This window comes from Cydia fagiglandana, chromosome 2 (assembly GCF_963556715.1).
Source record: "Cydia fagiglandana chromosome 2, ilCydFagi1.1, whole genome shotgun sequence".
Classification (NCBI taxonomy): Eukaryota; Metazoa; Arthropoda; class Insecta; order Lepidoptera; family Tortricidae; genus Cydia; species Cydia fagiglandana.
In genome coordinates, this window is record NC_085933.1 from 26,331,418 (window position 1) to 26,358,771 (window position 27,354).

Here is a 27,354-nt window from a genome sequence, read left to right on the forward strand (position 1 = left end):
AATCCAGGACAATATACACTTCGATAGCTACTAAAGATCGGGAGCAACGAGAAAGCTGGGCTTTCACCATAGCATTTAATGACAACTAAAAACAAAAGGTAAAACAAAATACCATAAAAAATAGACAAAATGTAAAAGTATAAATAACATTGGTCCTCGACAGCCGTGCATGCTGAGATGCGAGATTTCGGGGTTGGTCTTATAGTAAAAGTTGCTCAGTATAATCCCAAAACCTCCCTGGCAACGGAAATGCACTTATTTTTTGGCCACTGTGTGTAGATGTTAGAATATACTTAGGTAAGAATGAATAGTCTAGGGGAGACCGAGGTGAGTTGTGACAGAGGAGAGTTGTGACATTGTCGATTTTTTGGAATCTAATAACTGTTAGTGAGCTCGCAACAGTGTGCGTTTGTTAGCTCGCAACTTGAACTAACAAACGCGCGCTATTTCGACCTAGTTTTTAGTTAATAGATTCCGAAAAATCGACAATGTCACAACTCACCTCGGTCTCCCCTATTGTGCACAAAGAACGTCTTTTCGCTATGAAACTTGTAATTACCTTACTGAACCACTTAGAAGCCATTCGGCACTTAACCAGAAATTATCGTGATAATGAGATTTCGCACTTTGGAGCTGGTCTCGCTAATTACCTCTGATAAGACTTAATTACCCTCTTATTACCTCCAATTTTGAAACCAAAAGGTTTTATGTTGCTTAGAAATGAGTTTGGAGAAGTGACGTTTTGACTTGAGGCGTCATAGTTGAAGTTGGTCATAGTTAGATCATGAAAGTATTTCTTAGAACCTTGAAATCAATTCAAACTTAACATGGTGACATCAACATGATGTTTCAATGATGTCAGAGATGTTCGCTTGTATTTATCCGTACATGTATCGATGCGGGCGAAATGCACGGTTGACTGACATCATTTAGATATTAAAACATAAATATACGAGTTAAAGCTTTAAAATGCGCTTTTATCCAGAGATAAGACCTAGCTAGATCAATTTATCGCCCCCGAAAACCCCATATAGCAATATAATTTATTGTTCCCGTCACGAGTGATTTTTATATCCACTGAAGAAGAATTATTATGTAAGTTCAACAACAATTATAAAGAGTTATTAATATAATATAATAGTGTAATTCGACACGAAATTTCAATGTGTATGTGGTAAAGAAAGGACGGTTAGCACAAGGAATTTAGTGCATTGACCCGCCTATTGCTATATCTATCTCATTCGCATAATTATATTACTGTCCCGCTCCGACAGGCACACATAGTTGATCATGGGCAGGCAGCAATATAGTCGTAATTACACGCGTGCAAAAGAGATAGGAAGAGACGGCTCAAAGTACGTAATTCCTTATGCCAAGCGTCCTTTCTTTAGGCTCTCTGGTTTCAATCACTGTCGCGTCACATATTTACGACATCATGCCAAAGAATTTGCTATGACGCGGGCGGTATTGTCTTACAAAATAATTAGGGCCGGATTATGCCTTTGATAGATCGCGTGGCGGCATTTTGTTGACTCCGGGGATGAAAGGAAATACTTTCGAGGTAAAACAGCGGAAATAATATTTGACGCGTTTTGGGAGGAAATATCTGGGAGACCGAGCTTTGGGAGCTTGGAAGACCCACAACCGTGAGCTGTGGCACAGGATTACTGCGAGGGCTGACCCCAAATAAACTGGGACAAAAGCCAGGAGAGAGAAGAAGATCTAGGAGACCGAGCTTTGCACGGAAAACATATAAAAACTCAAAAAAGCGCGTTTTTCCAGAGATAAGACGTAGCTAGATCGATTTATCGCCCCCGAAAACCTCCATGTATCAAAATTCATCGAAATCATTAGCGCCGTTTCCGAGATCCCCGAAATATATACATGTATAAATAAATATAATAATATCTGGGAGACCAAGCTTCGCTCGGAAAACATATTATAAAAACTCGAAAATGCGCATTTCCCCAAAGATAAGACCTAGCTAGATCGATTTATCGCCCCCGAAAACCCCCATATAGCAAATTTCATCGATATAAAGAATCTCTAACCTACCGTCGGTAAATGACACAAAACTTTAAACACCGATCTAATAATTGGCAGAAAGCACCTTACAATTAGTTGCATGTTGCATAGCACTAAAGTTATAATTATAAAAAAGTGTCAAGTATTGGTTATCATGTGAAATATTGGAGCGTTCACCTTATTACCTGTCAATAATTATCCTGATGAAAAACGTACCTGAAAGCAAATAAAACATGTTATTTTCAGAACAAAGCAGTATTTCGACATTAGTGAACCAACATTTCTACCTAGAAATTAAATATTCTCATTATACAGTGGAACCTGGATAATTGCAATCTCAAGGGACCGGCCAATTTTTGTCAATTAACCAGGTTTTTCATTTAAGCAGGTCGTGTCAATTAACGAGGTTCAAAAAATCGTTGTGTCAATTATAGAGGTTTTCATTAATAGAGGTTGCGTTCTGACAAATTTCTTTTATGGAGGTGCAAATAACCATTTTAAGTAGATTTACACGCTTACATTCTATATATTGCTTCCGTCTATACTTGCACTTTTACACTACATTAATTACCACTTTATTTTCTTATCATTTGGGTTTAAAAAATTCCCTTGAATTGTAGAAGAAAGTTTTATTAGAATGTAAAAAGCATAATCACTTTGTTTTTTATTGATCAAAACTATTTCACCTACTACAGGCTGTGATAGATACCCAATAAATAAATAAATTCTGGATGGAGATATAAATAAAATGATCATTGCTATTAAAATATTGTTTTTGCTGTATACAACTACATTATTTCAATTACAGAGGTAATAAGCAAGACTCGTTTCAATAATAGAGGTAAAAACAAGAGCAAAAATAACGGACTTTTTTAGCACAGTGTCAATTATACTCCGCTTTAAGGACTGCGCAAAGCGCGACATGGTTGCGTTTAACATCAACTGCGACTCATGGGAAGACCTAGCTCTAAACCGCGTGGAGTGGAGAAACAGCCTTCTAAGAGGTCGCGAAACCCATGATAGGTCCTGGTTTCAAGACTTGGCCCGAAAACGGGCAATGAAACACATGCGCGATGAGGGTCGCCTCGATGCAGATCCTCAATGCACTTTTATTTGTCACAAATGTGGGCGACTGTGCCGTTCAAGGATCGGGTTATATAGCCACGAGCGACGCTGTCGCTAGTTAATAAGTCATAGATGCTGCTTAAATCATCTGTAAAGATGCACAAGGCCTAATGATGATGATGATAAGTTGCGATGTGGTCAATTATAGAGGCAAAATTACGAAAAGCACTAAAATCTAAATTGCAATTATAGAGGTTCCAAAATTTCAATTATAGAGGCCTTTTGGTCTCAAGGGACCGGGACCGGACTTTTGGTTGCAATTATTGAGGTTTTCCATTTATCCAGGTGCCAATTAACCAGGTTTCACTGTAATATGAAAATCGAGTTTCCATTTTAAAATGTTGAATTAAAATGGACTGAAATGTCTTTTTCAACTACATATTATTATTTAACGAATGAAATTATTTTCATCATTTAGTTGCAAAAGTATTATTATGTATTGTATCATGTATGTATACTTGGTCAAGCAGATCTTGTCAGTAGAAAAAGGCGGCAAATTTGAAAAATGTAGGCGCGAAGGGATATCGTCCCATAGAAAATTTGAATTTCGCGCCTTTTTTTACTGACAAGATTTGCTTGACCAGCTATATTTACCCGTACGAAATTTACTGGTGTTTTTTTTTTATTTGGGCTAGTAAAGAGACCAAGGAGCGTTTAGGTATGCCAAATTTTTTTTATTTTTTTTAAAGCAATCACTAATTTAATGAATTTAGGTGCAAGTAGGTATTTTAAAATTAATACTAAACTCATGTAAGACTCAGACATATTTATTTCAATATAAAACCGGTTACTTAAATTTTTGAACCTCCGACGCAAAAGAGGGGTGTTAATAAGTTTGACCACTATAATAATATGTATTATGTAGGTATGTTTGTCTGTGACACCGTAGTTTTTAAACAGGTGAACAAATTTGGATGCGGTTTTTTTTATTTGAAAGCAAATGTTCTAGTGGTGGTTCTAAGACGTATATTATCAAAACTTTTCATTGCATTGTTTTTTTTTTTAATTTTTAGTTATTTCATACACATAACATAATATTTAATTGAATACAACAATGCTTGATCTACGCCGTAGCGTGCTACGCGTGTAGCAATCTCGTAGCAAGACAATACCATATTTCAACTCGTATAAGAAAAGCTCAATGCGAAATGCCATCAATTTGATAAAGACTTAAATGCTTTAATAATAAGATTGCATTTTACATGGAAGTGTTCTTCGACTTACAACTATTTCTATTTAATTACACGACTAAAATTGTTGAAATTTAAACCTAATGCAATTGTAATAAGATTGCTTTTGCAAATGCATCCACAGTTTAGGATGTCTATGTAGGTTTTCATGTAGCAAGCCAATAGAACAATTAACAGTGTTATGCGGTGTACAGTAGTGTACGCTATTGTACGTTGTTGTACACTGTTGTATGCTCTGGCTTTGTTTGGCCGAGTCAAACAGGAATGGAGTTGAAACAAGCTTGGTTTGTAAGTCCGTTACATAGATCACAAATACTAGATATTGAAACGATATGGATTGGATATGTCAGTGTCAAACAAGTGTCAAAAAGGACGTTTTTATTTGAAGAAACGTCAATTGTGATACTTGTTTGACACTGGCATATCCTATCCATATCGTTTCAATATTTAGTATTTGACGTATCTCATTGTTTGAATACGGCTGTGTGTTAGAAGTCTAACGCGCGATAACTAGAAAGTGAGTTTAGAACTAGTTCAAAGTTAAATGTACGTCGAAATTTCATTGTATGAAGTTACATACGTTGAATACATAAATGGGAAAGTAACTGTCTGTCTGTCTCTGTGTATTAATTACCTCTTAACGCTTAAACCGCTGAACTGATTTAGTTGAAATTTGGTATGGACATACTCTGAGGCCAGAGAAAGGAAATTGGATAGTTTTGATCAATCATCATCACCCTACGCAGATGAAGTCACGGGCAGAAGCTATAATGTACAGTCAGCAAAACTATTAGCTTTAGTACAGTCACCTGCAATGATATGTTACTCTTCGAAAGCCGCAAAAATATGTGACACGCTCTTATGGCTCTACAAATAAGATCGTGTAAGATATTTTTGCGACCTTCGTTATGCAACATATTATTGCAGGTGACTGTATCCCTGGATATTTGTACATTTTAATGCAGGGGTGCTATAAGCTAATAGTTTTGCTTACTTTACATATTTTTTTGTAATCTATAAATTCTAAATACAGATCGAATTTAAACTGAACATGTCGCGCGAGTGACTAAAAACAAGTGAGTGTAATGGCTCATCTACACGATGGGCCAACGCCGGCCACTCCAAGGGACGCATTTGTATGTTAGAGGGAGCAAGTGATATTGCTATCTCATTCTACCGCATTGCTGCGTCCCTTGGAGTGGCCGGCGTTGGCCCATCGTATAGAGGAGCCATAAACCGTAAAATTATTCAATGTAAATACTGATGTCAATTACAGTGAAAAAATCAACGATCAACTCTGGCCAACGTGGAACTCGAACCCACATCCTTGGATTGCCGGTCCAATGCGTTACCAGTTCCGCCAACTGACCTTTCGTCAATCAACGCGAATTTAGTCTTTGCAACTGTGACAACGTCACTAACGACATCTACATTCTAAGGTTCACAACCTTTGACCACCTCTGAGACCACCTTTGATTTTTTTTTTGTAAATCATACTAAAGTAAACAAAAGTATTATTTGAATATCATTATTCGTAAGCCCTACAGAATTGTAAGTTGTTTTATAATCAGCCGTAAAGCCAAGTTACGGTGCTCTAGGGAGCTCTACATTGTAATATTAACTCTACAGTATACGAGCGTGACAAAGGGTAGAGTTAGCCAACTTGAAACGAAAGGGAGAGCAGATCAATCTAAATGGTGCTCTATTTAACACACGTTTTAAGTCCATCATACAGGGTGTCTAGCGTCAGATTTCCATTTTCAAATTCTAATAATCCTCGACGGCAAGGTGAAGATTTATGTAGATGCCAATTAAAAATTGCATTGTTACATCAAATAATAATCTAAATGATGTCAGTCGCCCGTGCGTCTCGCGCGCCAATACATGTACTTTTACCTATAGACATTATAGACAAGTACAAGCAAACTGATAACTATATAAACTATAACATTTTGATGTTTGAAATTCGAATTGGCCTCTAGAATACATTCTCTACTTGAAATTATGACGAGGTCTTGTATTTTATTTAGATTTCCATCTATTTTGAAGTGTACAACATATTGTAATAAATTTTCTATCTGTTCGACTGTATTTTATTATTTATAAAATTCAACATATTGTGTCATCATACCCACCCCTAAGAAGGCACAATGAGAGTTACAATGTAGTACTTATATGTATGTATACGAGTATTGAATAAAACTTTTAACAACCATGTATGCCAAATGTAATCAAATATTCTACTTCATTACGAGATGTCGCTAGTAGCTTCATTCCTACTAAAATATGAACACGAATGCCAGTTGACTCGTTAATATTTCACGTGTCATTTACGTACAGTTCAAGTTCATCCTGTATATTATACGTGTTATACGTTCTGGCGGCTAGCCAACAAGACAATCGCTTACGCTCCGTAACGATCAAAACGCAAATATCACTCGGCGCGATTCGAGAAATGAATTAGACCATTAGATATGTAATAGTAACGATATGTGACGTTCCACGACAAAAGGTACCTTATGGCCGCAATAATATTGGAGCGACGTTAATAATAGCGTAAGCGCTAACCGCCATAGGGTACCTTTTGCCGTGGAACGTCACATATCGTTACTATTTCATATCTAGTGAATGTCTAATTCATTTCCCGAATCGCGCCGACTGTCGCACTAATATGGAAGAGTGAGACAGATAAAAAAGCGTTTCCTTGTCGTAGCGCAAGCGAATGCCACCTTGGCCATAGAGAACTAAAGTAAGAATAGAGTGCTCACTCCATACATACATAAGTTATGGTACCAAAACTGCAGTAGTGCATTGGAATTCATTTATAAAGGAGGTATGCACTTTTACAGCTGTGTGTAGGAACAATAAAGATTTTAATATTTTGTGTTCAGATAATTTTGAATCTTAACCGCTTAGCTTTTGTTGTCGGCTGTACCTTATTAAATTACCTTAGCAACTTGCTTCTTGCCATATTAAAACTTCATAAAAATCAAGTTAAGCTCAGTTAAGTTGGCGTTCCTCTATTATTTTCAATTTTACTCTCACCAAGGCATTTTTAATTTCATCTCTAATAAAGTAATAGTAACTATATTGCAACGGATTTCCATAAACGTACCGTTCGGATTCAGAACACATCAGCAGTATTGCAGCGCGTCATTGCTGCCGACTGCATCGCTGCCGCAAATGACAAAAATCCGGGCATTAACATCAATTTTTATATTTGCGCCAGCAATACAGTCGGCAGTAATCTCACGCTGCAATACTGCAGCAAATGTCAAATTTAATATAAATGCCACGATAAAACGACCCATCTGCCGTTCCTTGCAGCAATGCAGTCGACTGCACTGCGACTGCAAAATACAAAATCCATGTTGCTGCTCGGATTTTTTAAATTTGCGGCAGCAAGCAGTAATGACGCGCTGCGATACTGCAGCAGTAATGCTGGTGTAGTCTAAACCTGAAAGTAACCATATTGCAAAGGATTACCATAAAACCCCAGGCTCTTTCAAGACGTTCTTTTCTACTGAATAATATTAACCCACTTTTACAAAACTCTTTGATTTAAACCAGAACTCTAAATTGAATTCTTCTGTCTATTTTAAATTTTCTTAATTGGACCGCTTCCAGGGATAACCTTCGTTAACTCATTGCAGGGTGGCCCAAAAATAGATTCACAAAATGTTTTATTTATTTAGTTATTCATTAATTTTACTGCACAACACAATTTAACAAAAAAACTGCTGCAGTATTGTGGCTCGACACCACTGGTGCCAAATGCAAGGTTGTGTCATATATGTGGCCCTCAACACTGATTTTGCTATTTTCAGCAGTTATGTCGCCCCAATACTAAAATACAACAAAATATTATATTCATAATGATAGCTTCAGTAATGCAGTCGGCAGTAAAGCATATTGCTGCAGTATTGTGACACGAAGTTTCTACATTTCTGCTGAAATTTCAAAATGAATGTCGATGTCCGGATTTTTGACATTTGCGGCAACAATGTTGCACTGTAATGTCTGTGATACTGCAGGAATAACATTGGTGCAATCTGAATTTGAATGTTACCGTTATACCGGCTAAATGTATTTTCCGATACCTAAAAATGCAACACAAAGATATTCCAAGATTCCAACGCATTACGGGAGACACAATAAGAAACGCTCATGCCACACAAAAGAAACGTTTTGAGAAAAAAATCTTTAGACGATAAAAAAGCGGGAAAAACACAAGTGGCCCTGGTTCGCACTTGTTTGCTCGTCGAAATGAGGCTGGCAGGAGGAAAAATAAGGTGTTCTTTTTTCGAATTCCACGAGGAATAGGGATGGCGATGTATCGGTAAAAAAGTTACCTAAGTAAAAAGTTTGTGTGGCAGCTAAAGTCGGACCACACTAACTCGATTTGCATCTTAGCATTTGCAATACAAAAGTGAATCAATGTCATCATTAAAATGAAATTTCTATGACAACATGACATTTATTACGAAATTTTTTCACTTTTCTCTATTCAGGTGACTATAACTACCTACCGTTTTCAAATGCGCATATAAAAATATGTGTAATATTTTAATGATACTGAGTGATATTTATTTAGATTACCTAGGTATAACGGCTTGGTTCGAACTTTAAACTACTTACGTCAAAAATTTGCTAAAGATACGATAAGGATCGGATATGTTATTGTCAATGTGACGTTTTTGAAAAATCTTTGTTTCAGAACATTCAAAATTCCTTTAAACATTGATAGTACCCTTCGTTATAAAGATAGATATAAATGTATGTACCTACTTGAAGCCTTCAAACCCGATTTCTTTTTTACAAATCTCTTACATTTATCGATCACGGGCACATCACTAGCGATGTGCTGTTAACAGTCATTTGTTTCACACTGAATTCCAGCCTCACTGCACGGGACGTATCGACGCGACTTATTAGGCGCCGATTTATCGGCCGTTGCCTAAATTGGCTGATCTGATTAACTACGAAATTCAAATAGCTGGCGGCCTAGCCAAGGTGCCAATCGCTTGCGCTTCGCCATCGAAGCTTTGTCTCTCTATCACTCTATTAGTGTGATAGTGACAGATGCGTCAGCCGCGTAAGCTCGTGCCAGTCCGGTGCAGGCTTCGGCCATTGGAGGGCTTTTCTTTAATATATATGACATCTATTTCAGTTTACAATATTATTGTCACAAAATGCTATTTTTGTCATCTATATGTTGGCGGCCGATCGTATTAAAATCAAGCAGATCATGAAATTAGGCATACCGTAATCGTAATCGTGGAAAACATCACGTCATCGGCCGATCGTAAGATCAGGCAGATCGTGAAATTCCTAGGCATATCGTGAAACGTGAAAATCTTTGATTCGTTCCATGGGTCGACGGAGCCCCGCTACGCGGGGTCCTATTTCTGGACAGTTTGCCCTTCGGGCATCTGAAGCGACCTAATGAACCTATTGTACCTAATCTATTGGTTTAATATGACCACCGTCAAAACATTACACAAGAACTTTACTATCGGCCTGGTATTACGATCGGCCGCCGATATATACAAAAAAAACTCAAATTCAATATTTCACAGAAAATTATCTTCATTATACATACCTACTTATTACATTGGAGCCCATTTCGAAGGTTAGGTAATATTCAAAATACTCTGGCCAAGTCAATACTAACATTTTCGCTCAATTAACAAGGAAATTAAATTAACCCTTATTAAATTATATTGACCCTTATAAACTTCCAACCCTCTTTGTCCATCCCTCTTTATTTACTACAGTATAAAAGAGACAACTGTGGTCAGTTGTTAGCACTTGAAAATTGCTTGAATAAGTAAATAGCACAAAATGAACTGTTTCAAATAGAGTATTTAGTAATTGTAAAAAGGCATAAGTGCCATAACATTTATAGATTTATAAGTCATTTTTGCTTGGATCCAAGTGTTTATTTAGATTAAAAGGGCGTAAGTGATTTTTCTCAAACATGCAATGAAATATTGATGTTATGTTCCTTATAATAGGCTGCGAAGTATGACGTTTCAGGTGCGGCTAGGACAAAAGGTAGATAATGGAATTTCATACAAATCTTGCAGGCCTAGGCCGGCAAAGTCCTCTTTTTTAATTTTCATTTCACAGATATTTGTGACACAGCATCATGGCATTCATCCATTAAAAAAAACTAGAGGCAGTACAGTAGTATACTTTATGGTTCGTAATGACACTCTGCCACTGCGCCTATAAAAAAAAAAACAAAAAACAATGTTTGCTATAATTTGCAGTTTTATTTGTATAAAATCAACTTGAACTTAATAAATAATACATTCTATAATTTTAAATTATAAATTTAACTACACAAATAAAAACATTTAAAATTTTTCATCTAAACGTTAGCGGTAAAAAGGTCTACTCAAACACGCGTAGTTATATTTTTTAAATTGTTATGGAGGTAAAGTTGAAAAGTATTCATTCTGTTTTATTGGATTTATGGTGCGTTGTTGATTTTTTTACTTTAATATGAGTTCCGACGAAATAATGAAATTAATATTAATTGTAATCGTAGGTGTTGGAATTGGCAGCGTAAGCAGAATTTATTTTAAATAACTTGCTGCCTCTGCCGCCAAGTCAAAGCCGAAGTATGTATATGGTTGCTTATGGCAATTTTATTATTTGAGAAACTAAGAAAAATGGCTTACAGTTTATTAGAAACAGTTTTGTGGCATATTTTAAATGAATGTAACTACAAATTCGTCAACACTGTGGAAATTATACTTATTTACTCCATGCATAAAGCAACGATGTATGTGAAACATGATATCAACATGAAAGACTTATGTGACGAAAACGACAGTCAGACGGATACAAGGCGAAAAAATCAAAGATACATGAAAATATACGGGTAGTAAAAATACACGACTCGTGTAAAACATACGAGTGATAATGATATAGGTACGTGTTGGTTATATTTTGGGTGTAGTTTACTTTTAGTTTTTTTTTATAAATAAAACTTGGGTTTCGTGGATTTTTTATTTATTTATTTCATTGCATGTTTGAGAAAAGCACTATACATACCTCGGCGGGAAATGGGGTTGCCCGCGCTCAGACCTATCCGGCCTCGCTTCGCTCGGCCGTCTATATGTCTTCGGCCGGCAACCCCTTTCGTCCCGGCCTCTGTAGTAATGTACTATGATAATAGGGTGAATATACGTCGTTTTTGGTTGTTAGGTTTGCAATGTACACAAAAACAGGCAACATTAGCTGACCCGATGACTCAGCGGGGTTGGGGCCCAGTGAGAGCGAGCATAAAATCACTACACCTTATAAAACAAACTGCCCGATTCGAACTTTAAGATACGTCACATATTACGAATAGATACTTTTGCTTGAAGAAACGTCACTTTTGACACTGACATATCTAATCCATATCGTATTTAGCCGTAATATTTGACGTATCTTAAAGTTCGAACCGGGCCGACATTCCCCCGCCGCGTCTGTTTGTGTGTTTATATTTTTGTTCGCGATAAACTTAAAAACTACTGAACGGATTTTCATGCGATTTTCACCTATCAATAGAGTGATTCTTGAGGAAGGTTTAGGTGTATAACTTGCTAACCCGTGTGAAGCCGGAGCGGGTGGCTATAGTAAATGTTTAAGAGTCGCCAGCAAGCTCGGCCGAATTTCACCTTCCGATACCAATGAAGTTTCGTTCGCATTTTAAAACCACGTGTTGAATTGTAATGATATTTTGTACATACAATGCACAGAATACCACTGGGGTTGGTGTGTGATATAATGACATCAGGTATATCTAGTCCTGTAAATTAGTTTATACCGGGTGTGGCCTGTAACACGAGCAAATAATTAAAACATAGATTGTAATCCTCAAACGGTAACACTTTTGTTCAACAACTTTTAAAAATTATGAAGTATTTAGACTCCCTATTTTTCATACAAAATAAATATTATCTTCAATGGACGTCATCGCCACGCCATTATCATTGTGATTGACGTTGCTTGTCACGCCTTAAAAATAACAAAATTCGCAATACATTGCGTCTTAGAATAAACTTTAAAATGTATTAAAAATCAAACCACAAGTTATTTTTAAAAGTCGCTGAACAAATGTTGGTCAGTATGAGGAGTACAGCCTACGGTTTAATTTTTTGCTCATATTACAAGGCCACACCAGGTATAGTTCAAGTTTATAAAACAAATGAAATAGAGCAAAAACAAGTCTTGTATGAAAAACTTAAATTCCCTGTGTTTTTTTTTACTATGGCATCTGAAGCTACATTAAACTAATTACAGGACCAGATTTATACCTTATTCTATTGTAAGTACAAAGTTAGTTTCAGAGCAATCTAGCTAGTTGATTTAATATGAGAGCGTAATTATGTTTGTATGGAGAACCGAGCTTGCTGGGGACTCTTAAGTGTTAAGGGGCCCACTGATTAACAGTCCGCCGAACGGTATCGGCCTGTCAGTTGTTATGAACTGTCAAAATTTTGTTCTAACTGACAGGCCGATACCGTACCTACCTTACCCATTGTATAATAAACTCCGCATTTATTATATAGCAATAAATAAAACCATAAATTAAAGTAACGCTGAAATCAAGTAATTTTCAGCACGCCATAATGTTTTTCACGTTCAAAAATATTAAAATACGTCGCATAATTTATTCTGCGTCCATGCCGTCCGATTTATTGCTATCGTCGGAAATTATTCGACTCATTTTATTTTGCGAGTAATTTCTCGAAATAATTTGTTTCCTATTTGGAAGTTATTTCAAAGTGAACTTTACTTGCTAAGTCTTAAGATGTAGTGAAGTCGATTTGAATCCAAAAGGACATACCTACATCTAAACGTGACGTATAAATCAATACACGTAATACGTGTTTTGACATCAATTATAAAACATTTTTGACCGGCATTTTGATATAGCAATATATTACACAAATTGACAATGTAAATTACCTACACATCCGTAAATTAAAACATTTTAGATAGGTATCTGTTTTTAGGTTAATAAGTTACTTAATACTATACCTACAACAGCCATGGCGTTAATTATCGATGAAAACATGGTTTTAATTGATATGGATTGGAATACTTAATCGAGCTCAGATTGTTTTACACGAGTCGATTTGCCTTACACGGGTAAAGTTAACGCCTAATTGAAGCAATTACAATTTAAAAACCTTCCATTATATTTTCTGTTATTTTTAGGAAGAAACGATACTATGTCTTTAATGTAATTGGTACGTAGGTACTTGAAAATATACGAGTGGTGGAGCGAAATATATAAACATACGAGTATAAGGAGGCCAATTCAGATGTCGATAAAGATCGAATTCAAAAATATATCGGAAAAACAAGCGGCGTAAATAGGGGCAGGATGCAGGAGCAGACTTGAGGGTAACTGTGATATTAAAATTTCATATTTAATCAAATATTTTAACACTACTTATAGTATGATAGATGCTACGAAAAGTTACGTGGATATTCCATACAAATAATATACCTAGATAGTTTCTATTGGCGTTTTCTACGAACGATTCTCATCAGGCTAAGACCCTGCTTAACTAACTTCTGCTGTTCATAAAAAAAAAAAAAAAGCATGCTCGCTGTAACTAGGGCCCTACCTCAGGGGCTCAAAACGCAGTTTAGCAAACAAGCGAGCGATTACTGTATCAAAGGACTAATCTTACAGAGTGCTGCTAACGCTACGTCTTACGTAGGCGAACAACGCGCGAACGCGGCGCGGCGCGGCGCGGCGAAATCAATCCTTTGATGCCCATAGAAGTGTCCTACGTAAGCGATCTCGTTGCGAACGCGGTGCGGCGCGATTTGCACGCGAATTTCAGGCGGCGCGGCGCGGCGCGGCGCGGCGGCGGCCGCTTTCGCCGCGCCGCGCCGCGCCGCGTTCGCGCGTTGTTCGCCTAAGTAAGACGTAGCGTAACTACAGTTAGTGTAAGTGGCGCGCTGGTGTAGCAGTGCGCGCGATAAGAGTGCGCAGTGGAGCGACTACGACTGATAATGGCTTTGCTTTTTGTGTATTACTGCGTAGTCCCCACGAAAATAAATATGCGGTGGGAGGTTGGCAACATTAACTGCATGCAAAAAACAGGTACTTACGCAAGTATAAAGGGTAAGCACGTTATTATTTCGCGGATTTGCAAATTATTGTAATGAATATATATTACAAGGGACGCAAAATTAACATGATTCTATTAATTAAATATGTTTAAGAGTTCGCAAATTTCATTTTGTTTATTTCAGGATATATCATAGTTAAGTCAATTATTCGATAAGTCTTTAAAAAATAATTAAAAGGTTTTTTTTTAATAAGGGAAGATATTCAGAAATAATCAAAAAAATAAATGAAATAAGTAGATTTTTTTAAATATTATCGTACAGTCGTTTGTGAATTTTCACCAAAAACTCTATTATTTAACAACGATTGTTAGTTACGATAAAACACTAACTTTTAAATAAAAGCACTTAAGTACCGAGATGACACGCCATTTCGCTCGTACAGATTTTTGCTAACTTGGAATGTTTACAAAGATTTGTTATAGCGACTTATGATGGTTTGTTTCTGTCGTGATATTTGCCGGGATACGTTCAATGTTCAATCTTATCCCCCGGCCCCAATTGATTTCCTTCCGGCGGTACTATGGGTTCTCGAACGTAAACATTGCGAGTTATTGTGTGCTTTTTTAACGCTAGTCAGCAAACGAGAAGACGAGAAGCGGTCATCGTCGCCCATGGACATAATACATAAGCAACATGGGAGAAGCCACTTAAAATGCGTTTTATGGACAGCTTTATACTCGTATTTCGGATTTAAAAAGCAAAAAGTTTAGACCATACATTTATCCCATTATTCATAAAACTTTACGGGCCTGATTTAGTTAAATTATATTATTTCCCTTTTTTACACATACATAAGTCAAAATGACAGATAAAGACATACGATTCATAGCTAATTCAGCCCAGTAACGTGTTTATCTATATATTTACGAGTAATAATGTCATTAATCTTTTCGGCAGAACTTTTCAAACGGGAACAAATACTCGTAGTAAGGCTTCTGTTCTTAAACAGTAATATGTAATATATACTACAAGTACATTATACAGGGTGATCAATCCAAATGGGTCAGTAGGGAGAAGTCAGAAACTATGAGAGATATCTGTTCTGAGGAACCATGGCTTCGATTTTAGATTTAATAACAATGGCATTAAATTTTTTTTAATCTATCATACATAACCGGGATTCGAACCTGGTCAATATTCTTTATGTAATCACGTGTAGTATTTGTTTGTATGGCAACTTTTAAACGATACGTGATAGGTGGGGGGTGCTCGACCAAATATCATGAAGGGCCCCGAGACAAAACAAAGTACATTAAAAATATTCAAAATGGCCGACTTTTTTTAAATTTTTCAAGTTGGTCCGAGCGCGCTGAGATTTGGCATGCGGCGAGATTACCATGTCAAAAAAAAAAATTTTAAAAATCTAAAATGGCGGCGGACACAGGCAAAGTCAAATTTCCAAGTAGGTTAGGTTGCGAGGTCCGAAGGCCGAGCTCCGCGTAGGGCCGAAGGCCCGAAGCGTCACACGAGAGGGGGAAGTTGAAGCTTAAACACGATCCAACACTTTACTTATTGGGAGTCGGGATGGAGGCTCCGGGCCCTCGGCCCTCCGCCGGGGTCGGCCTTCGGTCTCCCGGCCTGAAGCTCGCCCTTCGGGCTCGCTTAACCTATTTGGAAATTTTACTTTGCCCGTGTCCGCCGCCATTTTGTATTTTTCCAAATTTTTTTTGACATGGTAATCTTGGGCCCCCAGGCTCGCCGCATGCCAAATCTCAGCGCGCTCGGACCAACTTGAAAAAATTAAAAAAAAAAGTCGCCCATTTTGATTTTTTTTAATGTAGTTTGTTTTGTCTCGGGGCCTTTTATGATATTTGGTCGAGCACCCCCCACCTATCACTCATCGTTTAAAAGTTGCCATACAAACAAATACTACACGCGATTACATAAAGAATATTGACCAGGTTCGAATCCCGGTTATATATGATAGATTTAAAAAAAAAATTAATGCCATTATTATTCAATCTAAAATCGAAGCCATGGTTCCTAAGAACAGATTTCGCTATCTCTCATAGTTTCTGACTTCTCCCTACTGACCCATTTGGATTGATCACCCTGTATACGGATTGACGTGTATAATACAGCTTTACACATATAAAAGGACATAAATGTTTGTAATTCTGTACCAAGACGCGACTTTTCACGTAAATAGAACACAAACAGCGAAGTAAATTGTGTGGAAAGCAAGGAATCGGTCTTAAACATTATTTTTGTGATGTTTATTTCTCTCTCTTTCATTTTTCAAAAAAGGGAGTGAGACACAATACTCTTAAATTGATTTGTAAATGTGGACGAAGTTATCAAACAAACATTTTCAAATAAAGTTAAATTCGAATAACACGATTTATATTTTAACCAAACAGAAAGCCTCCCTGAGCCTTTTTTAAATGGGTGATGTTTTCTTAAAATAAACTGGGAAATTTTAGGTCAGTATAATAACAGTAAAAGGGCCTAGTATTTGCTAAAATAATATCCCGTGCACTTAGTAAAATGGGAGAACAATTCAGATTTAACAAGTTGTTACGGTTTTGACACACATATTAGTGCAAGCGAGAGATATATAGAAAGTAATTTACGTAGGCACGAGCTAATATGTGACGTCCTACGGATAAAGGTACCTTATGGCGGTTGGCGCTTACGCTTTTATTAACGCCGCTCCAATATTATGGCGGCGCTATGCGACGTAAGCGCCAGCCACCATAAGGTACCTTTTGCCGTGGAGCGTCACATATGTCAATGTCGAAATTGGTAGTAGCCGTACTTTGAGTCACTGACAGTGTCAAAATTGACATACATATACGCTAACGTCTGTGTAATTTACTTTCTATACATATCGTTCGCGCTAATATGAGAGTACAAGCGAGATGCATAGAAAGTAAGTTACGTTCTCGATAGTGTTTAACGGTGCCATTCGGGAAATGAATTAGAGATTAACTATTACATTTCCCGAATCGTGGCGCCAGCCGCCATAAGATACCTTTTGCCGGAATGTCACATATCTTTACTATTTCATATCTAGTGAATCTCTAATTCATTTCCCGAATCGAGCCGTATGTCAGTGGTGGTGTTGATTGGCGCGCATCTCACGCATGACTTTTACTTCATTTTGCATGCACCAACCAGCGTGAGCTTTGTTCAAGGTCAAATCAAAATAATATCAAATTTTAATCAATAAAGTTTTAATTTTGAATCGGGCTCTGGGGCCCATATCAAATTTGATTTTGTTCCTCATGTTTTTGGAGGTGCCCAAGCTGTAGAAATAAATACTTTATTTTATAGAATTAGATTTAAGAGAGTGGGTGAAAGAATTAAAATAAATGTTGTGTAAACAACCTCGGAAATAACCAACACCATGTAGTTTATAAAAGTAAATATATTTCAAAGCTGTTATTTAAATCACAAAGCAACAACTTAACGGATAAGATAACTCTCCTTATTTTATGATCAGACGTCCGTTCGATTCCGTCGCCCGGCCAAGAATGCCCCTGTGCGCCAAGTCACCTCCCTCCCGTTTGCCGCCATCGGACATGACGTCACCAAAATAGTCGATGTAGCTACTAATTAATGTTAAATTCTTTTCTAAATATGTATAATAAAACCTTACAGTTGAAAGAAAAAACACAATGTTACGCAAATCGACCTAGACCCGAAATATGCTTTAGATTTCTAGAATGAGCTCCGACGAATAGGCCGGTTATAAAAACCTATTTATAGGTAAGTACCTAAATTGTGTACAAATCCTAGAAAGAACTTTAAAAATATAAGTAGGTATATAGTTAAGCGCTGGTGGCCTAGCGGTAAGAGCGTGCAACTTTCAATCCGGAGGTCGCGGGTTCAAACCCCGGCTCGTATTAATGAGTTTTTCTGAAGTTATGAACGAAATATCATTTGATATTTACCAGTGGCGTCGGTGAAGGAAAACATCGTGAGGAAACCCAATAATCCCTAGTTTACCCTCTGGGTTGGAAGGTCAGATTGCAGTCACTTTCGTAAAAACTAGTGCCTACGTCAATTTTTGGGATTAGTTGTCAAGCGGACCGCAGGCTCCCATGAGCCGTGGCAAAATGCTGGGATAGCGCGAAAATAAATAATAATAAGGTTGTGTAAATATATTTTTAGATCGTTGGACTATAAAGATTTTTTTTAACTCGATTGTACACCGGCTGCGTGTGCGTGACGTGCACGTGCGCGTGCGGCGTTGTAGTATACAGATCCTTATGGGAGATGGCACACCGCTTGCGTGACGTGTGCGTGTGCGGCTCCAACATTTTAGCGCACGCACACGCGCACGTCACGCACACGCAGCCGGCTCGACCTTTAATGTTGAGATATTAGGCGAACAAAAATAAAGAAGTAAGTTCTTGATATATAACCTTTATTATAATTATAGTCCATTTAAAAAGTACGTTGTGTTTATTTGTTATGATATACTTCAATAAAAATATCATGTATGTCACGTAAGCGCCATGAATTTTACGGCGCTTACGCGTTTTAGGTAATGAGACTCACGCTCCGCTTCTATGGTTTCTTGGCAAAACAACATCAACTGGCGCAAAATACTGGTTCTGTGTGCCAGTTCTATATGTTACTAATAATAGTTGAATGTCTTGAACGCCCTTCTTTTTATAAATACGAAGTATTTGTCAATTTGTTCTTCTTTTCACGTATTTTTATTTAAATATACTTTGCGGACAATCTGACATGGGATACTTTCAATCCCAAAATAACGGTAATCCCCAAAGGATTTCACAATATCCCAAAAACTATTCAAATACATTTAGTCCCATTCCGATCAAGTATCGTGTGAGTTCACGCTTGACCGCAAACATCAGGATTCAGATAAGATTGGAAAAGAAAATGTACATATTCCTTTTTGTGATAATAATATGACAGTTCATGGGACCGGCTGTCACTCGCTGTCCGTTTGACAGCTGTCCCAAGCCATGAACTTTATGGTTCCTCCACACGATGGACCAACGTCGGCCACTCCAAGGGACGCAGCCATGCGGTAGAATGAGATAGCAATATCACTTGCCCCCTCTAATGCATAAATGCGTCCCTTGAAGTAGCCGGCGTTGGTCCATCGTGGAGCGGAGCCATTAAATTATTTTGTGGCGAGCAATAGGCTCGGTGCATGAACTGTAGGGGCAGCATAGGAGACGTTCGATTTTTAGAGTAAAAGCCGTAAATGTGTCGTTTATGCTTCCGATGTAGCCCACAAGATGGCAAAACATACATGCACAATACAAGGAAACGTACCGACGAGAACGGTAGATGGTAACACTTGCTTTGGTAATGTACATGTGCCCATTTGTTTCCGATTCAGGCCACAAGATGGCAGACCCGCCAACGCGCACGGCCCCTATCCAACTGAACGTCTAGTCTAGTGACCTTAAGGAGGAGTTTGTCTGTAAGGGTGTGTAATTTTTTTCTTTCTAAATATAGTAAATCGCGGTCGTCTTTACTTTGGGCCACTCGGGACCGCCAAGAAAATTGTCAACGTAAATATATCCCGGATTCGCTAAAGGATAATATAATTTGTGACGTCACATCTTGCATTTACTTACTAATATAATTGGTTATAACACTATTTTTTTCCTGAACACATCAAACGCCAGTAAGCTTTAGGAAGCGTCTCATGTCTCTCTTACTAATATATAGAAATATTAAACTTCTATGAAAGCTAGTTATGTGCTGCCTAGATTGCAAAGGAAACCATGAACGACCATTAATACGACTCTGATAGTAAAATTATGACGTCACAAACTGAGTATTGTTTTTTCCAAAAATTGCCTGAAAACGTAAAACGCTATTAGTCTATACATAAAACGTAAACGCAAATCAACTCAAAAACGCTCGACATATTACCGAAAAGTGTCGTCAGATAAGATAAGATAAGATAATCTTTATTGGTACAATACAGGTACACGTCAGATACAATTTTGTACAATAATCATACAAATTCCACATTACAGAGTATTTCAACTGAAATATACACAACATATTAATGTCAACAATTCAAAATAGAAATAATAAAAACAATTAATAAATATGTTTTACATAGTCATTGGCAGTGCCATTATTTCATTAAAGGTGCTTGCGTTACACATTGCGTTGGAGCGTTTTTTTATTTAAAATTCGTGAGTGACCCGATTTAATATATATAATAGGTGCAAAGGTAGCCTAGCCTCTACGGACTAATAACACGACCCTTCGATAGTACTGTTATAGCGTGACTGTGAAAAAAAAAACTAGAATCGTAAAACGCTAGTCGCCTATATTTTGTGCAGTCTGGGCCTACCATGGAAATTGTCAACGTAAACACGTCCCGGATTCGCGAAAGGATAATATAATTTGCAGGGATCCGGCCGTTAGAGTCAAACGCGATAATGTGAGCCCACTGCCCACAGCTGGCCATATATGTCAATATCTAAATATGTGTGGCTATGTATAGCTTGTATGGGAGCGTCCCTTGAGAATTGAGGGTTTTCACACTTTTGCGGATTGAAAAATAAAGTGCTTATTTAGAAATCGAAACTAACTGTAAAGCGGGATTTACAATACGAAACTGCAGGCCTATTATGGATAGCTTTATCCATGTGACAAAATATCTGTCACTTTTTAACAGAGCGTGATAGAAAGTGACGGATACCGTTTTATCACGCTGTCACGTAGACAAAAACGACCATCATATCCGTACTGGTGACGTGAAATGATTTCGTGACATTAGTTTGACCAACAGTTTCACGTGTGATTTAATATTTTCGTAATGCATACATTAATTTCATGAAATTTCGTGTCCGGCGCGATTTTTTGGTGAAATTAGTGTCATGCAACTAATATTGTAGTGTAAATGCGACGTGAATAACTAGTGTCGCGAAAGTGCCTGCGCTGTGCGGACGTGTAGCTTCGATGCTGATGGGGTCACTGCGATACTGAATTTCACGAAATTACTTTCGTATTTATCGAAACTACTTTCATGAAATTAATTTCTTAATGTAAATCCCGTTTAAATATTGGCAATAAACGTGCAGAAAAAACTTTCAATTTTTATAAATTTTCTTTGGCACATTGCTAGTCCTGTACGGCTACCATCAGTTTGGCATTGACATAAACGCTATCGCGAACGTAATTTACTTTCTATATATCTCTTTCGCACTAATATGTCAGTACGAGTACGAGCGAGATGCATAGAAAGTAAATTACGTTCACGATAGCGTTTATGTCAATGCCAAACTGATGGTAGTGATGGTAGCCGTACTGTGTATGATCTTGACAGCACTATGGACGTATATAGCGATGTCCCGGTCGCACACCGGAGCGACGTGCGAATTCGCATCCAATCTGAAGACCGCCTTATTGACCGCAAATGATAGGATAAATAAACACGCCGACGAAAAGAGTAAATATTAATAAGTCCGCCTATCCCTTCGGACCCTTACCCTAAGAAAAAGTATGGCAACTTTTTTGTAGCGCTACACTTATAACTGATCCCAGCGTTCTCCCGCTTTGTAGAGGAAAGCGACTATTAACAGAGAACCATCCGCATCCGGCACTCATTTTGGGTGAATTTCCTCCCACGGACGCTCCGTCGGCTTTCGAATAAGTTACCGACGTTTGCTTGAGGAACTACAATAGGTATGGGGGTTTGGGGATTCTTCAAAAAACTTCTGTAAAGGTTTTCATAGGGTCGGCAACGCGCATATATAGGTAACATCCCTATAGTGACCTCTTACCACCATGCGGGCCGTGCTTGTTTGCCACGGTTTTAAAAAGGTAAGGTTAGTAAAAGTTAGACATAATTTGGAAACAAGTGTGATACTTTAACGGCCCATAAAAAAAACTTAACGCACACCTAAGGGATAATAGTTATCGTAAAACCAGCAAAACGTCTAGTTCTTAACGTGGGTCGGCCGTAAAGGTGAAGACATGTTTCCGACATGTACAGTCAGCAAGAGTAAATTGATGATTGATAAACCTTTGTTTCAAAAAATACCTCCTCAAGCATTTTCTTTGCACAACGATATGGGGTTCTTCAAGAAGAGGGTATTCAGGGTTCTCATAACGGCAACGCATAAGTGGCCCCTCCGATGTTGGTTATGCCAGTGGGGAGACACTCCTGATTTCAGGCAAACTCGGCTCCGTTCGGCTCAGCATTGCTCCGAGCAATTATTAGGGTTGACAGAGCTTGACGTCTTTTTGCGTGCACGACCACATATAAGATAATGACTTGAATTTTGACAACCTGAAATGGCCGAAAGGGATAGTGCCATAAGTTAGAAAGGGATATCATGATTCGACCCAGAATCGCTGTCAAACTTCGGTTTTGTAGGAAGCGTCCTTTCTGTGCGGTAGTACTATTACTTATTCTGTGGTTATGCTCATGGGCGATGGTGACCGCTTCCCATCAGGTGTCTCATTTTCTTGTTTACTGACTGTCACATAAATACCAAAAATTTCACTGAAGAGTGAATGGAAGGTCAGTGGATTAACTTCGAACAGCCCAGTCATTTTGCTTTCGGGGAGAATCGTTTCTGTTTAAAAGTAAGCTGCCGTATTCGAACTTCAAGATATTCACAAGAGACGACATTTACTAAATCCATTCTAGATACGTTATAGTTTAGATATCAACTAGCTCTCTTTTGCAGCGCAATTCGGGCAACTAATGTCACTTTAACGTTAGATAGAGTAAGATATCTATTAGATGTGAATTGGATCCCTAAGTCATATCCTGTGGAAATCGTTCAAGAGTATATATCTCCAGAATCGCGCAAATGTCAAATTTGACAGGTTAGATCTTAAACATATCGTTATCGTATCTTGGTGATGTCTAAAAGATATCTAATAGATGTCTATTTCAATCTCCGAATCGGGCCCATGGTGTCTGTTAATAAATATGTATTATCTAGAAAGAAACCTTATAAATCTTACTAAGGAATTGTGAATACATTTATATAGAAAACGCAGAATGTATTTCGTGTTCGTTTTCGATTAAATATGTTTCGACCAACACCAAGATATACCAAATCACGAACTAGACGTAATTGACTAGTAACTTCGGGCTACGTACGAATAACACTGCTTAATTTCAAACATTTTACTCAATAACAACAAAGAACAGTTTTGAATGATTCACGTTTAGTTTCATTAGACCAGTGGTTCCTAACCTGGGGGTAATTACCCCCGTGGGGGTAAAACTGGTACTTTACGGGGGTAATAAGCTAACCTAATATAACAATACAACAAACGTACCTACACGTTTTATTTTTTATTGCCATTGGAAGGAGGGGTAAAATCAGGTTCCCTAGTTAGTCATAGGGGTGACCGGACTGAAAAGGTTAGGAACCACTGCACTAGACTTATGTCAACCGGGATATAAACCGTGATTACATGTCATTTTGTATAGTTTTGTAAGGTGATCACGGTTCATATCCCGTTCGATATAATTCTAACAACAAAGAAATCCATATATGCTCAACAAAAGCAAAGAATTGTTGCTAAAATCTACGTTCAAATCTAAAGAAGTCCCAAAACAGCAGTAACGCTCAAATCGCTCGATACGAAGTTTCTGAAAGGAGAATAAAAACTAATGGTGTGCAGCGAGCGCGACTGTTACACTGGAGCTAGTACGTTTATATAGGTACGAAGCAGTACGACAAATAGTACTATTAGTTCTTATATTGTGCGCTGTGGGGCTGGGGGATAAAACAATATAATTTTCACCTCAGCAGCTCGAACATGGGTACTTTGCTTCTTAAAAACAGTGAGCAAAATGTCATTCAAGTGACTTTTATAGTCAAATGTCATTTCAAAATGCGGGGTCTAATACAAGTTCGATATACTTGGGTTCTATTATCTCTGTCCCTCTAGGTATGTTCTCACTGCTAAGGGTGAAAATTTTTGTGTACTACACGAGATCAAAGTTATTTACATCTCGTGCGCTTTTGAATCCCTTACTACGCTCAAGATTCTAAATTAGATTCACTCGCTACGCTCGTGAATCTATTATAGAATCTTTCGCTTGCACGGGACTCAAAATAAGCACTCGAAGAAATATCAAACTTTGATCTCTTGTTGTACAAATAACTATATGTACACTGCGGAGGGGAGGGGTGGTTAGTAATTTGTTTTTATTTTTTTATTTATTGATAATGGAAACAAACAGGGAAAAATAACACATATAGATAATTACAATTAAATATTACATAAGCCAAAACAGTTTCCACTAATTAATTAACTCATTATGGTTGCTCAGACAAGACTTGTTTATACAATTCAATTAAATTACATTCAAGAAATTAAAATATAAATGTGACATGCATTAATTTAATTTTACAATAGTAAACTATCAAAATCACAAAAATTACAACAAAAATTAAATAAACGATAGTCAGCCGTTTTGATATTTTTTGAAGAACCGCATTATAGACTTAAAGTAGGTACCTACCCCCTTCTACCCGTTTCGTCTCCGTTACATCTACTTATTAACATGATTAAAAACATTAAAAACCTTCATGTTTAAAGGCTATAAAAGCAACCGTATACAAAAATTAAACATTAACGTAGCATTAACTACAATCACTAAATTACTGTTTTCGTACAATTGAAACAATTTACAATTCCTAGACGCTACGTTACGTTCTAAAGTACTTTATACACGGCACTTACCAGAAATATACGGTGACCGACTAGTGATGCAACGAATAGTGCTTTTATGGATACGAATAATACTTTCAGAATCTCATGAATACGAAATGCAGTTACGATTGAGGTACCGACATTTAATCGAGCAGTTTTCCCCATACACCTTTGTCATGAGCAATTTTATAGTTATTTGTTTTACAAGGGGGCAAAGTTGTTGTTTAACCGCTCGTGCTAATATTGATACCCGAGCAAGCGAAATATTCCAAAATTGAACCACGAGCGTAGCGAGTGGTTCGAAAAATGGAATCTTGAGCGTTGCGAGGGTTTCAAAGCACGAGGGTTAAACAAAATTTGCCCCCGAGTGAAACACAAAATTTTTCACCACACCAACCCGAAGCAAATATTAAATGTAAAATATCAAACAAAATCAAACCAAATCAAATCCAAATGAATGTTATTAAATATTTCTCATCCAAAATCAACATTTAAAAGTCAATTCAAAAAGAAAACATAAGAAAACAACTCAAAATTTGCATTTGATTACTTTGCCTCACATGTGAATAAAATGCAACTTTGCTATCAGTTTTTGAAGTGCAAAGTAAGCCTTTCCGAGCTGGTGTGATGAAAACACATTTAGTGCCAGTGAGTGCTTACGCGCTACGAGCGTAGTCGATAACATATGAAAACCCGTTTGTAGCGAAAAGCTGCTACGGACTGAGCGCCCGCGTAGCAAGACGCTGGCAGTAAGTGGGTTAATATAACTTTGTCATGAAAACAGCAAACAAATGTACAATTTAAAATCCTTTTCCTCCGCTGTAGGATTATCCATAGGTTGTTATTTCTATTTCAAGGAACTTCATGAAAGGTCAACTCTTTTTTATTTTAATGGGCACGTTATAAAATTTAAATACGTAATAGGTAACGAAAACCTACCATTTTTAATATTCCGTGAATACGAATATTGTTAAAAACGTTGATATCAGCCGAATACGAATCGTATCCGTATTCGTTGCATCACTAGTACCGACGTAGTGTCTGAGCATTTCTTAAATTTTCTCCAAGTAAAACGGGACGAAATGGGCACCCTTTCCGTCTAGGGCAGAAAACCCTCATTTTGACGTGATCGTTGACTCGGCAGCTCGAGTTACAATGTAAGGTTCATTCATAACTAGACTATTTGGACTGAGAAAATTTGTATTGGGTGATGGGCGTCGTAAATTTATTTAAGTAGGTAATTTCGGATAAAGGTCATATTCCCATTGCGACCGCAGCAGCGCTAATTTTGCCGTTACCGGGTCTTTTCGAAATTTTGTTCCGTATCGTGATGAATTTCAACCAAAGATAATAATATGTTATTACTATAAATATTTTCACTAAAACCTCCTATTTAAATTTTCTATGAAAATACTAAATTCTTGCGATTATACTTGTATATCTTGTTTATAAATTACTTTGCTTTGAACCAACATGAGCTTTCGGGCTTGCTACAAAAGTAGTATTAAGGGAGTTCTGTGCTAATAGGTCTGTTTTCGACTAACAGTAAGAGTTCGAGTTAGACCAATAAAAGTCTGCAGAGATCTTGACACCACACGCAGTACCAGTGTTATTTATGTACGTTATAATTTCATAGAAGTTTGACGTTTAATATAACACCTGCACTGCGTGTGCTGTCAAAACCACTGCAGACTTTTCTTGGTCTCACTCTACCTGTTATTTGACAGTCTATAAGCAGTAAGAGTTAACAGCGATGATCAGTTAAATGTAGCTGTTTGCTCATTCTGCAAAGATTTACTTAGTACAACTATGTAATCTAGCGCTGTAGTCACGGTACAGCTACTGCGCCATTAAAGTTTTAGTTTTATTTACTGTAAATATTTACTTAGTGAAGAGAATATTAACCCCTGCCTTTTTTAGCTCTTAGTGCAATTATATGTGGTTATACGTAAAGCATTATGCAGGGTGTTTGGTACATCGTTTGCCAAATTAAAACGGCAGATAGGTTGAGCCATTTGCTATCTACTCATACTCATGTATAGAAAAAAAATTGCCAGTTTTTTTTTATACTGCTCAAGTAAAAATTTGAAATTTAAGAAAAATTGGCATAGATCTGAAAAAAAAGTGCGCAAAATTAAAAAAATTCTAGGCCTGGGAAGATAGCAAATGAGGCAACCTATCTGCCGTTTTAATTTACCAAACGATGTACCAAACACCCTGTATACGT

The 27,354-nt window shown here is 37.4% G+C and overlaps 1 protein-coding gene and 1 non-coding gene across 2 annotated transcripts in view; both read right to left on the reverse strand.

Annotated features, from left to right (window-relative positions):
• The window catches only part of LOC134679542 (protein madd-4), a 425,780-nt gene that overhangs the window by 373,478 nt on the left and 24,948 nt on the right, over nucleotides 1-27,354 (reverse strand). The window lies entirely within an intron of this gene.
• On the reverse strand, nucleotides 5,639-5,710 carry Trnaa-ggc (transfer RNA alanine (anticodon GGC)). The gene has a single exon. It is a non-coding gene; the product is annotated as a tRNA-Ala (tRNA).